This window comes from Thalassophryne amazonica, chromosome 17 (assembly GCF_902500255.1).
Source record: "Thalassophryne amazonica chromosome 17, fThaAma1.1, whole genome shotgun sequence".
In the NCBI taxonomy this organism is placed as follows: Eukaryota; Metazoa; Chordata; class Actinopteri; order Batrachoidiformes; family Batrachoididae; genus Thalassophryne; species Thalassophryne amazonica.
The window spans coordinates 63,197,805-63,210,718 of record NC_047119.1 but is presented as its reverse complement, the minus strand read 5'-3'; the positions used below and the strand labels follow the sequence as shown (position 1 = coordinate 63,210,718).

General features: G+C 40.6%; 1 protein-coding gene across 3 annotated transcripts in view; it reads left to right on the top strand.

Annotated features, from left to right (window-relative positions):
• The first annotated feature begins 3,465 nt into the window (after positions 1–3,465).
• chd1 (chromodomain helicase DNA binding protein 1) overlaps positions 3,466–12,914 on the top strand; it is a 121,447-nt gene continuing 111,998 nt past the window's right edge. For all 3 annotated transcript variants that reach the window (XM_034191476.1, XM_034191475.1, XM_034191474.1), the window contains exon 1: positions 3,466–3,687. The gene's annotated coding sequence lies outside the window, so the exon portion shown is untranslated. The remainder of the gene's footprint in view (positions 3,688–12,914) is intronic.

Below are 12,914 nucleotides of genomic sequence, written 5' to 3'. Positions count from 1 at the left end.
GAGTGCCCATCTGGATGCTTGAGACCACTGAAGGCTAAAAGTATCATGAGACATGGGCATCGAAGAGAGTGCAGAAAAAAACAGTTGGATACAATGATGGCAAAAGATGTTAATTTACCAGTGGTGTCGTTTAAACAACTCATTCATTTGGCTCTGTGTTTATTCACCTAAACTCAGTTATTTAGATGCTTCACCAGCAGCTTGCAAATCAGCCATTACATTTTTTTTTAATTCAAGGGATAAATTCCGTTTTTGTTGAACATGGAATCTCAAAAAACAACAAATCCGGTCATCTTTTAACTCACCAAATTAAAGGTACATATATTGAAGATAGTCTGGGTCCCAGGAATGACACATTCCTTTTAGTAATCATATCAAGCAATGTGTCATTCTTTCATGTGCAGAATGTAGACTCTTCTGTGAAAAAAATGTGAAAAATTGACAAACAATAAAGGATCAGTGATGATTTTAGTGAGCCTCACCCTCAGGCCTTATATTGCAATTTGACCAAAACTATTGCTGTTAAGAATAAATGAGAGGTAAACAGGAGAATTCCAGCTAATAAATAGCAATAAACATACATGAGGGCTACTTCAATGTAATACAAATTTGTATAAATTTAAAATATTTTTTAATTATGGTATTTTTATGCTATTTATACTTGTTTCGGTAACTAGCAGCTACATATTGGAGACAATGTTTTCTAAAATACTACTGAATAGGCATGAGGCAAATGCCCTGTCTTTCACTTACCTTGCTAGTTGCACTGTACAATGTACCTATAAAATACAATCAATTTATATGTATATACGTACTTAGTTGTGTTCTGCAGGTTTCTGGAGTTGTGATGCAATTAGTGGTAAGAAACAGTAGATAAGGATCTGGCTTGCCTGTCTTATAATATTCACTCATTATATATTGCTGTTGCAGGTAATGAAGACACGTGAAAATCTGAAGACCTGCTTCCTGAATCATGGAGCCAGAATTTTCAACAAAGCAACCAAAGAGAAAGCGTCCTGTTACAAATTATATTGCTTGCTTTATAATTTAAAGCAGACCACTTATTCAGGTGTAAAAGTGTAGCAAGTCGAGACCGGTCCAACCCTTTTTTTAAGCTTTTGAGTCGGTGGGACCCAGACTAGGATAAACTGGTTAGATGCTGGTTAATGGAGATTATCAGATTAATCCAAAAAGCCACTTTGTTTTGCTTAATGTACCAAACATCTGTCTGCCAACTGTTGAACACTGCCACCTGCTGGACATGTCTGAGTTTGTTTTGTTATAGTTGTTACATGCATGATGGAAACTTGTAATGTAGACTTTTATCTTTAATTCAACATTTTTAACAAAAATTTTACAATAACCATTTAGGAGTTATAGTTGTATACACAACGCCAACATTTTCTGAAACCATAAGTACGAGGTCTATTAGAAAAGTATCCGACCTTATTTTTTTCAAAAACCATATGGATTTGAATCACGTGTGATTACATCAGACATGCTTGAACCCTCGTGGGCATGTGAGAGTTTTTTCACGCCTGTCGGTTACGTCATTCGCCTGTGGGCAGTCTTTGAGTGAGGAGTCGCCCACCCTCTCGTCGATTTTTTTTTCATTGTTTAGGAATGGCTCAGAGACTGCTGCTTTGTTTGATCAAAATTTTTTCAAAACTGTAAGGCACAACTGAGTGGACACCATTCGATAAATTCAGCTGGTTTTCGGTAAAAATTTTAACGGCCACCAAGACACCCATGATAACTTTGAAGGAGTTACAGGCTTCTGTGGCTGTGCCTGGAGAAACTTTGCACAGTGCAGTTTTTTTGTCTGTTGCCTCAACACTCACAACTTAATGGTGGAGAGGAAGAGAGCACGATTTCTATACAAGAAAGGTCAAATCTAGGCTTGAGTCTGTGCCTTCAAGTAAATTGTAATTGAAGTTTCATAACTTATTTTATAACTTATTTTTGAAGAAAATCCTTCTCTGTGCTAGTGCATCATCAGGGAGGGGAGGTGGTATTTAGGGGATTTAACCATACCCCCCCTCCCTGAGCTCCACCAAAAATTAGGCTATGTTACAACTTGCCAGCCAAAATCTTAACTTTCTGAGGTCCAGGTTAAAATTGGCCGTTTTTGACTATTTTTGGTTTTACATTCATAATTTGCCTTGTTTGGTGTCGTTTTTGTCAGCACAACCTCACCTGTGTGACTTTACAGATTCTCTTGTGTTCTGACATACTGTATTAACACAATTAAGCTAAATTCACACAAAAACATAAAATCTGAATAGAAAAAAGTTGTTTTTGTTTTACTGTAAAAAAAACCCAAATATGTTTAGCAAACCATTTTTATAACTTACAATGCAAAGATAAATTGTAAATTTCAAAAACATATGTACAAATGTAGAAAACAGCAAAGTTATATACAACTATTTACAGTAAAATGCAGGAAACGCTTCAGGTGTTTTTTTTGTACACCTATTTACAAAATAAATAAATAAAAATAAAAAATGAGATGCCACATAAATTATTTGTACCACTCAGAAAACAAATCCTGTCCAGCACAAGACAGACTGCACACAGTCTTGACCCACAAGAGGAGTGTCACTCTTCCTGTCGTCCACCTGGAGGCAGTATTTGCATTTTAGTCTGTCTTTGGTGGCATTTGATGGCATGATTGACCATAATGGCAATACACGACACAAAGGCAAAGGAACATAACACTGAATATGTTGTCAAATGCTTCATTCAAGCTCACCCCAGGCGCCTTTGTTGCACCTCTGTGTTATCTGGAACCAGGAGGATAAATAATTTTGAACAATGAAGACTCATTAATATCTCCAAATAATGATTTGTTATTTCCAACTTTGTACTTGCCTGCCTGGTTGTTAGTGTGGAACCTGGCCATTATGCAGAGTATAAAACTGAATAAAAAATTTTTATGTATCATCCATCTCAGCTTGTTAATAAATTATAGCAACCTGTTCCAAATGTCCAAAATACATGCTTGAATTGCCTGAGATTGCAGGACAATGCACCCTTAATTTCAACATTTGCTGTGGGAGGAGGGGGGCATGTCCCTGCACACCCCTAGTCAATCTCCGCTTATAAGAAACCTAGATCAGTCACTGGTCTTGGTGGCTTCCCTCACTGGTTGCTGTTTTAAAGTAATCCCTCAGTTTTCACAGGCCATAAGTGATTTGACAAAAGGAGGACTATTGTCAGTACAAATAATCACTTATTTTATTGTATTTTTATTTATTTATTTTACATCCAGTTTCCTTTATTGTGGATGAATGAGTGCAAAGAAGTTTCAAAAAACTGTGTCACTGCCCATATGGGCCTGACTGGATCTTCAACATTCCCAGTGAAAAGTTTGTGAGAAGGATACTGGTGTTTGTGAATGAAGGTAGTGCGTCTGTGGAATTCTGGAGCAGCCGTGGGCCGTCTGTGGGTCGTTACGTCACCGCTCGGGGTTTCCTAGTGAAGCGAACACACGGCGTCATGGCGGAGGCCGGCTGTCGGAGGACTGTGGACTGAAATGCCAACCGTTTACAATCATATTTGACCACCGAGTTGTGGACTTGCTTCTGTTGGAAAGAGAGGAGAGGACTGTAGTTGATTATTCCGTGGACGGAGAAGAGCGGTTGCGGCTCGGGGCTGCTCTCCCTGACCGGGAGCTAGCTAGCTAACGTAAGTACCTTTAGCAATCAGTGGCTGCTAGCTTAGCAAAATAAAAGAACTGAGCTCCGAATGTGAAAGTAAAGACGCAGCTGTAGTTTTACTGACAGCATCAGATTACTTAATTTGTTTATTTCCCTTTAAACAGTGACACACGGCGTTATTTAGCGGTACGTGTTGACGGCTGGAAGCGGCGACTCGTGAAAACACGATGGAAGTGGTTGAAGTTGGTTTAGCTCATTTGTTTGTGGTTTTTTAAAAAAACTAATATTAAACAAAGTGAGTCCTTCATAGAGTGGTTCGCTGCCCGCACGCACATTTGCTTAATCCCGAGCGCAGAGTTTCGACCACATTTCTAAGAGAGAGATTCCGGCTGTATGCTCTCAAGATAAACTCACGTAAAGTTTAGTCATGTTGATAGCCTCTCCGCTAGCCTCGTGCCGCATAGCGTTAGCAGTTAGCATCTCTGTTCGTGTTTGTTTTCCCCCCCCTCTGTGTCGACATAAAATAATAAAAGGTCGCATTATTGATTCTAGGGTGACATTCGTCGTGTGGATGTTAAACCCTGGCCGGACTCTTGGTGGTGGTGTTTAACATACCGCGCCAATAGCTTGTGTCGTTAGCTTGTATGAGCTAACTAGCTACAAGCTAACGAGAGAGTGAATTAAAACGTTCAAAGCCAGCGTGGATCGGCGATGACACCTCGGTTAGCGCAGGCTTGTTCACTGTACCGCTCAGATGTTGATCTGAGTTAGGTTTTGTGAGGTAGTTTTGGAGCGGCTGTGGACAGGCCTGAGCAGGCCTCTACATTCACACAGCTGATAGATCGCCAGACTGTTTACACTCGTATTGTTCACAGCATTAAAACGTCTTGCTGTGCCAAAAAATTGTTTATAGGTGCCAAATATGTGCGTTCTTTCCACGCTGCATTGTAGAGTAACTGCTGATTATGTCTTGAGTTTTAATGTTGCAAAACTGTCGACGTAAACAAACCTTCATAGTTGCTCAGGAAAAGACCACTGACCACTTTCTCCACATAACTTCACAAACACGACAGTTGCATCTACGTGATTTTCAACGTTAAGCCCATTTTAAAGGGTTAGTTCGCTCACTGTACCTATCTTTAAATTCATGGAATCCATCAAAATGCAAAGTTACTGAAGACGAACTGTCAAATTACAATGTTTTCTATTCTTTGTGGAAGAAATGAAGAGTGGCAAGAGAGCTCACATGCTCCTTGTAATGTTGTGGTCACTTTACTAGATTCAAGAAATGACACGGGCATTAACCTCCAACTGTGCCAGATGCCCACCTGCTGAATTGCTGAAATTGTGATTAATTTATTTTTTCATGGACAGTGACATGTATAGTGTATTGCATTGCATTTTATTGTTAGGTATCAGATCAGGCAAATCCAAATTAGGTCAGGTCTGGGCACATGTGCTGGTGCATCGAGTCAGCACATCCACCACACTACGGAACTGCCCTGGGTCATTGATGCCAACCACCCAGGCAGTGGTTATCCATACCCAGCTGCATTGACAATACCACGATTCTATATCATATGTAGTGCTTCTGATAGTCAGTTTAAGTCACGCAGTTATGAGGTTATGCGCTTTTACTTTTTCTGTTGGTACGCGGGTCTGACTGTGGGTTGTGGAGTGACGGTAATAAATACCTTTAGTGATGGTAATAAACAGCTTTATGTGGTTCCAGAATATTTGTAATTATGTATGGTGATGATGATTGTCAAAGTGTAAAAATGAAAATGCTTAACATGACGAGGATTTGAAGACAAGGTTTTGGCTAAAACGTCCTGCACCCTGCCACTTATAATGCAGCGTCTCTCACTCTGCAACAGGTCATAGCGTGAAGTTATCATACATGCCACATAGGAATGGCTGTGGGATAAACCCTTAACCTATGGGATATTTCCCACAGCTACATATGGGATAGAATTTTGTGCTACGGCTGCACACAGATAGAATTGTGTGTTATTGGTACACCTGTGTGTTGATATCCACTTGGTATTTCATTACTTTGCCATGTAAGATTAGCCCTCCTGTATATTTGAAGACAGTGGCTGCCAAAATGTGTCAAGGCAGCAGAGAAAGTGAAAGAAGTGGGATGCACTTCATGTTTAGTTTGTGTTCATTTTTGGTAGTATATTAATTGAACACCCACCTCCTAAATTTATGCACACAGAATATATAACCAGAAGCTACATGGGAAAACTCCAAAGATAACTGCTTCTGTTTCACAGCCTGTTACAGATGTAACTCAGTTTTTCTTTGTGTTAAGTCACAATGTGCTTCACATTTCTCACTGTGCCAAAGTGGTCATCAAAACAGATTGTTCTAGGACAACTGCGTACAAATGCCATACTACAGAGAGTAGTATGCCATATTTCAGTTGTCCAGATGTCGGTCCCATTCATAACTGTCCTTCAGGTGCACCACAGTCTTTTTAATAAAGCCAAAGAGGAGTCCAAACCAATACAGTCCAAAAAAAGGATGCCATGTTCTGTAAAACTGGTCTTCATTATCATGTATAATATTGGTGAGGTATTCCAAAGGGAGAAGATCAAAAATTATTTTACGCCAGCCACGAACAGAAGGAGACTTGTCACTAACCCACTGCAAAAGAACGTTTTTCCTCGCTGCAAACGTTAAAATATTATACAGTCTTTTATCAGTTATGGCCCAGTCACACTGCACTTAACAAAGGACAACGAAGCCCTGACGAAACAAGAAATCTGCACGTTATTGTTTAATTTGACTTTGTTGGACCAGCTGAATGTTTTCACACAGTGCAGAAGCCAGTTTGTGACCGCTGAGTCTGCTGCTGCGTTCATGAACCGTCGGAAATTACAGGGCAAACTCAGCCTGCTTGCTTGAATTTTTTTTTTTTTTTATCTGTGTGGAGGGTCAGCTTCAGTGGGCTCAGGCACCTTACATAGGCCAGAATTAATTTTTTGTGTGGATATAATTAATTATTTTGCCACAAGCAACTGCTGAATTTGAAACAACAAAAAAAAGGTGTAATTTCCGACGGTACTTGAATGCAGCATTAGTAGCAGCAGCAGCTGCTGCGTGCGCTTATTTTTTATTAAATATAACATTTTTTAAGAGCTGTTCTGGAAGGCAGAATTCACATTCTGGATCAGTGATCAGCTGGTGGAATAACCGCACATGTGAGTCAATGCGCGCGTTCACACGCACTGATTAATTTACTGCTCTCATATATTCAGTCATCTTTACACATATTTATTCCCCCTTTTGACAGTTTTCTGTTATAAATCAATATATGTGGCTTAGTAACGTAATACAGTGATACAGCAGTGACCATGGGACACTTTTTATTTTTTTTTTAATTGGAGCAAGACGGAGCGTGCAGCGTGTCATCAGACAGTGAGGATTCTGATGATGATGGAGATGATCCCTCTATTGTTCTGGATGAGGAACCAGAACAGGTGGTCCACTGATGTGCACACAGATCTCCACAGATTCTGTTTGCAGTTTCTCCAGGACTCAGGCGCTATGAGCTCCGTCCCAGCGCCGAGTCCTGGAACTCAGAGATGCAGACACACACTGCTCCAGCTGTGAGGGACCACTGTACTCTGAAAATGAATTAATAAAAATTACAGAAGATGAACCAGAGTTTTTTGACAAAATTTATTAATTGTCGCTCAGTGCTAATGCAATACCATATCATAGGAATACAATAAGGCAACAACAGGTGACTGTCGAGTGTCGACTCAGCCTTCTCAATGGATGGGGCGGGCCTGGCTGACAAGTGGGTGGGCCCAGGCCCATCCAGGCCCACCCCTGGCTACGCGTAAGGCATGTGCTAGTTTGTGCACGTATTATTCAAGCGGTGCACGTAATTTTATACTGCACTTGCACTGGTGCAAGTAACTATATCCAAGTTTTATCAACTATAAGCACCAGTAAAATGAACCAGTAAAGGAATAAATAAGGAAAAAACAATTTCCAGTGTGTTGTCTTCATCTTCCCTGCGTTTTATGACTCTGACTCTGATATTTTTTTCTGGCCATGATAATTTGTGCACACGTTTTCCTTTAATTGAGCCCGCGAATTAATAAAACGTGCTTTCAAATTAATAAAACGTGCGCACGTTTTCCTGGCTGTGATAATTTGTGCGCACATTTTCCCCTAATTCAGCCCTCGAATTAATAAAACGTGCGCATGTTTTCCTTTCGTTCAAAATGAACTCCATAATGTGACCTAAACTGTCATCCTCACAATGGAGAGACGCTTCACCCTCAGCTTCCTTTTTAATATGCTTAAACTCCAGATGATGCCATGCTGGGCAGCTACAGTTCTCTGTATGTCCTTGTGCACCCAAACCATGATGATACACACTGACCAGATCCATTTCTAATGGGGAAATGTATTACACTGTCTCCTGGTTTGTTGGCTAATAGCCAACATTTATGTGTCAAGACAATATTGAGTGCACGTGTGCAAGTACCTTTTTCTGGTGCAAGTAATTTTTTTGTTACTAGCACCAGTGCAAGTAGGTAAAAAAATGTATTTCGACCCCTGCAGTACTAAAGTGTCTGATGGCAGCTCTGTGCTGCTCATATTAAAGCTGCTGTACCAGACTCATACCGAACCGTGAGGACTAAACACAAATATCAACCAAACCGTGACTTTTGTGTACCGTGAGACCCATAATAAATTTTTATATCTATCTATGTATTCCTCCTGGTCAAAATTGATGTTTGACGAGAGATCGAATTTAGATGGTACACAAAAGACTATGGTAGGTATTCAGACAGTTGGTAACCACAGACCTGTGAGCTGTGTCATTGTCCCGATGAAACAAGAGCCTCTCGTCAGCTTAACAAAGTCAATAAATGGAATTTTTTTTTAATGTGGCTCTTATCTAGGGATGGGTATTGAGAACTGGTTCCTTTCGGGTATCGTTAAGAAATGATTCGATCCACTGACATCAATAAGCTTTGTGCTTATCGATTCTGTTATCGGTCCTTCAGAATGGCCGTTGTTTTGGGGGGTGTTTGTCAGGAAAATGATTTCTCTACATTGATTACAGACCCTGCAGCGGGTCCATAATCAACTTTTCTGCAGCGTGGCTTTGCTTTGAACCTTGAACCAATCGAAGCAGTGGTTCGCAGATTGAAGCAATGCTTCGATCTATTGCTTCATTTATTCTTTCTTTCTTTCGCTTAATTTTCCCCCGCTAAAACCCTAAAGAGCATACATCTGTGAGTATTATTTACCTTTTCTATGTTAAACCGACCTGTTATGGTCATCTGAAACAGTTGATAGATGTATTTTATAACTTAAAAACGGGAGCGATGCTAATGCGTTAGCATGTCTATGGCATTTTCAATGTTAAAAGTTAGCATTAAGCAGTTGCAGCTGTCATCACGTTCGGATGCATTTGTTTTCAAATTGTAATATTTCTTAGAATAGAATAGAATAATTCTTTATTGTCCACCAATGTGGAAAATTGTCTTTGGCTCACCAGCACAAAAAAACAGTCATAAAACATTCATACAAACACACGAATAAAACAAAAATAAGATACATAAAATACATGGAAGTAAAAGAAGAAATAGAATAAGACCTAGTAAGATAAATAAAACGTACAGTAAGATCTAATAAAATCAAATAAAACAGAAGTAAAGCAGTTCAGGTTTAATTTGTGGAGTGGTCACTTTTTTGAGTTCATTATGGTGACGGCATTTGGCATAAAAGATTTTTTGAAAGAACCTTTGGCCAGAGGAGCTCTGTAGCGCCTCCCAGACTTCAAGAGCTCAAACTGACAGGACAGAGGATGAGAGCTGTCTGCCAGGACTCTCTCAGCTTTCCTCCTCATCCTGTCAGTCTAAATGTGGGCCAGAGTCTTCTGGGGTTTTCCCACAATTGTCCCCGCCATTTTTACAATTCTATTTAATTTGTCCTTACATTTACAACTCAAGTGACCAAACCAAACACAAAGATGAAATGTTAAAATACTTTCAATATGTGCAGAATACACAAGCTCTAAAATCTGCGGCTTAACACCAAGACAACTCAATCTTCTGAGAAGACTGAGTCGTTGTGAACATTTCTTAAAGATAAAATCAGTGTTTTCAAAGAAGCTCAAGTGACTATCAAGAACTGTACCAAGATATTTAAAAGTTTCAACCGTTTCAACAAGCTGGCCATCGAGTGAAACTGGCTGCATGGTCAGTTCTTGCTTTGTGTGAAAAACAAGCTCCTTTGTCTTAGACACATTGATTTCCAGCTGGCTGTCAAGACACCAAGCTTCAAGAGCCTTAATGTGAGCGAGATAGGAGGCTTCGCCAGAGGAGTCACGCTTCTGTAGCAGGCCGACTAGGGCCATGTCATCCGCGTATTTAATCAGTTTAAAGTTTGTGTCATTAACTGCAAATTCGTTTGTAAAAAGAGAGAAGAGCAGAGGTGAAAGAACGCTACCCTGTGGGCAGCCAGTGCTTATGATGAGCTCTCCTGACAGAATGTTGTTAGCACAAACTCTTTGAGGGCGACAAGACAGAAAGTCTCTGATCCAGAGCATCAGGCCCTTTTCAACATTTAAATCAGCCAGCCTTTTCAGAAGAATATGTAATTTCATAGAATTAAAAGCTGCACTGAAGTCTACAAACAAAACCCGAGCATATGCTTTAGCAAGTGAAAGCTGCTTTGAGATCATGTCCAGCAAGATCAATCCGGCATCATCAGTACCTCTGTCCCATAGGCAAACTGCAGAGGGTCTAGTTCACTGACCACTGTGGTGGTCAGGACATCAACTAAAACTCTCTCCATACTTTTACATAATATGGAGGTTATGGCAATGGGCCGAAAATCTTCAAGTTTGCTTGCCCCTGGCTTTTTTGGTATAGGCCTTATTATGGAGAATTTCCAAGATTTGGCCACTCCTCTGACAAGAAGGGAATTAAACAATCTGGAAAAGACTCCTTTTAATTGAGGAGCACAGTCTTTGAGTAGACGGGCTTTCAGGCCATCTGGGCCAGTGGCCTTGTTCCGCTTCAGTTTAGAAAGACTTTTAGCCACGTCATCCTCAGTGATAGCTGTGGGAGCTCCTGCTGGAAGATTTTTACAGATCTCATCACATTCCTGTTTATCATCCACTTTATCAAATCTACAGAAGAAACGGTTTAACTCATCAACAAAACATTGATTAATGGTTGTAAGAGCATCACATTTCTTACTGGATTTGCCCATCAATGTATTTAGACCTTCCCAGGCTTGTTTTATATTGCAGGGCTTGACAATAAGGCAATTTATGCATTGGCCCACAGGGCCAGTAGAATCTGAAAGTTACTGGCCCGGATGAAAATATCACTGGCCCATACTTTCACGCCTGTGCCGAACCGGGGGGTAACTGATAAGAATTTTTTAAATCAACACTCAGACATTAGAATTGGGTTTCCTTAATGTAAAAACACTTGAAAACAAACACAAAATTCTTATACTACATGATAAAAACCTTAAAGTGAGTAAACTTTGAAAAAAATGTCGGTAGGTAACTGATAGGAATTTTTTCAACACTCAGACATTAATACAAAAATAAATTTATTTCTTGATCATTTACAAAATTAATATGTTAAATTTCATAAACCAAGTTCCCTTGCTAATGTTGTCACTGTGGGGTTTCCACAAGGGCATACTGATTAGACTTTTAAACTGGCGTATGAAATCATACCACATTGTGTACCAGGACATGGTATATTTATACTTACTTGTTAGCATATTCTGGCATGGCCCTACAAGTTCCACAGAAGACAACCTCACTCTCCTCATCACGCTCCAGCTATGGCCGTCTTTTCTTCCAGGAAGTTTGCCAAGTTTTCCTCACCCTTTTCTTCTCATATTCAGCATCAGCAGCCTTCCTCTTCTGTGCTTGTTTTGAGGGTGATAGCTGTTCTTTCCTTTGCTTTCCTGGTTTCTGCCCAGGGGCAGGAGGTTTCAAGAAATTCATAATATTCATTGCGCTCGATCTTACTTAAGCGAAAATGACGCGTCGATGTTGAAGCGAAATTTGCGCCACATCAGAAGATGCGCCTGCAGACGAAGTTTGTCTGCACTTCGGCAATGTTCCCAACATTGCGAAGTGGTGCAACATGTCCTGTCTCTGGTAGCAGCCTGTGAGCAGGACGTATGTCTCTTTTGTCATTTATTTCACAACTATGACAAGAGTTTTTGGAGGAGCAGCAGCCCCACAGCAGCGGGAGCGGAGTTTCTTTTTCTTTTTTTTTCTTTTTTTTTTAATTGTTTACATGTGCGCGCGTGAACGGGACAGTTGGTCCTCAAGTTGGGTCCTGCAGAGGCAGAAGGACCGCTGAAAGCAGCCATCATCCAGACGCAGCTCCTGCAGCAAATAATGATACTGCCTGAATTGGGAACGTCTCATGACGTTTGTCAGCTTTCCACAACAACTCGCTCCGTGTGATCAAGGTCCGTCATGTTAACTTGACTGACAACCGGAGCCGGCGAGCTGAATGGAAGCTCCTCCTATTTGATGACGCACCGGGGCGAATTTTCGCAGCAAAAGCAGAGCGACACATCGGGTGAAGGAGGCGCGTCCGTTGCCACGCGACCCCCGCAAATTTGTAGCATCTGATCGCGCCCGGTGTGAACGCGGCATTAGACTAATAAATCTGCCCAAAGCGATTTTAATTCTTACTGGCCCATACAGACCAGTGAAATATGAACTTCACTGGCCCGTGGTGGCCCGGAACATGTAAAAAAGGCCGCCGGGCCATCGGACCAGTGCTATTGTCGAGCCCAGTATTGCCACTGAAAAATTTACTTTCTACTTTATTCTTGTACTCAATTTTTGCCTTAAATATGTTCCCTCTCAGCTGTCTCCTTTTTTCCTGCATTAATTGCACATTACCAGAGCAGAAGGCTGCCTTCTTTTCATTAAGACAGATTTTCAATTGTTTGGACACCCAGGGTTTGTTATTTGGGAATATTTTCACAGTTTTAGTCTCTGACACGTTATCCTCACAGAAGTTAATATAAGATGTGATGGTGTCAGTGAGTTCATCTCCATCCAGACAGGATTCAAAGAAAATGTCCCAGTTTGTTTCATCAAAACAGTCTCTGAGTTGCTCTTTGCTTTCCTCGGACCACGCCTGTACTTGCTTATTAACTGTTTTAATTCTTTTGACCACGGCTTTGTATTTAGGCAAAAGATGAATCACATTGTGGTCAGATTTT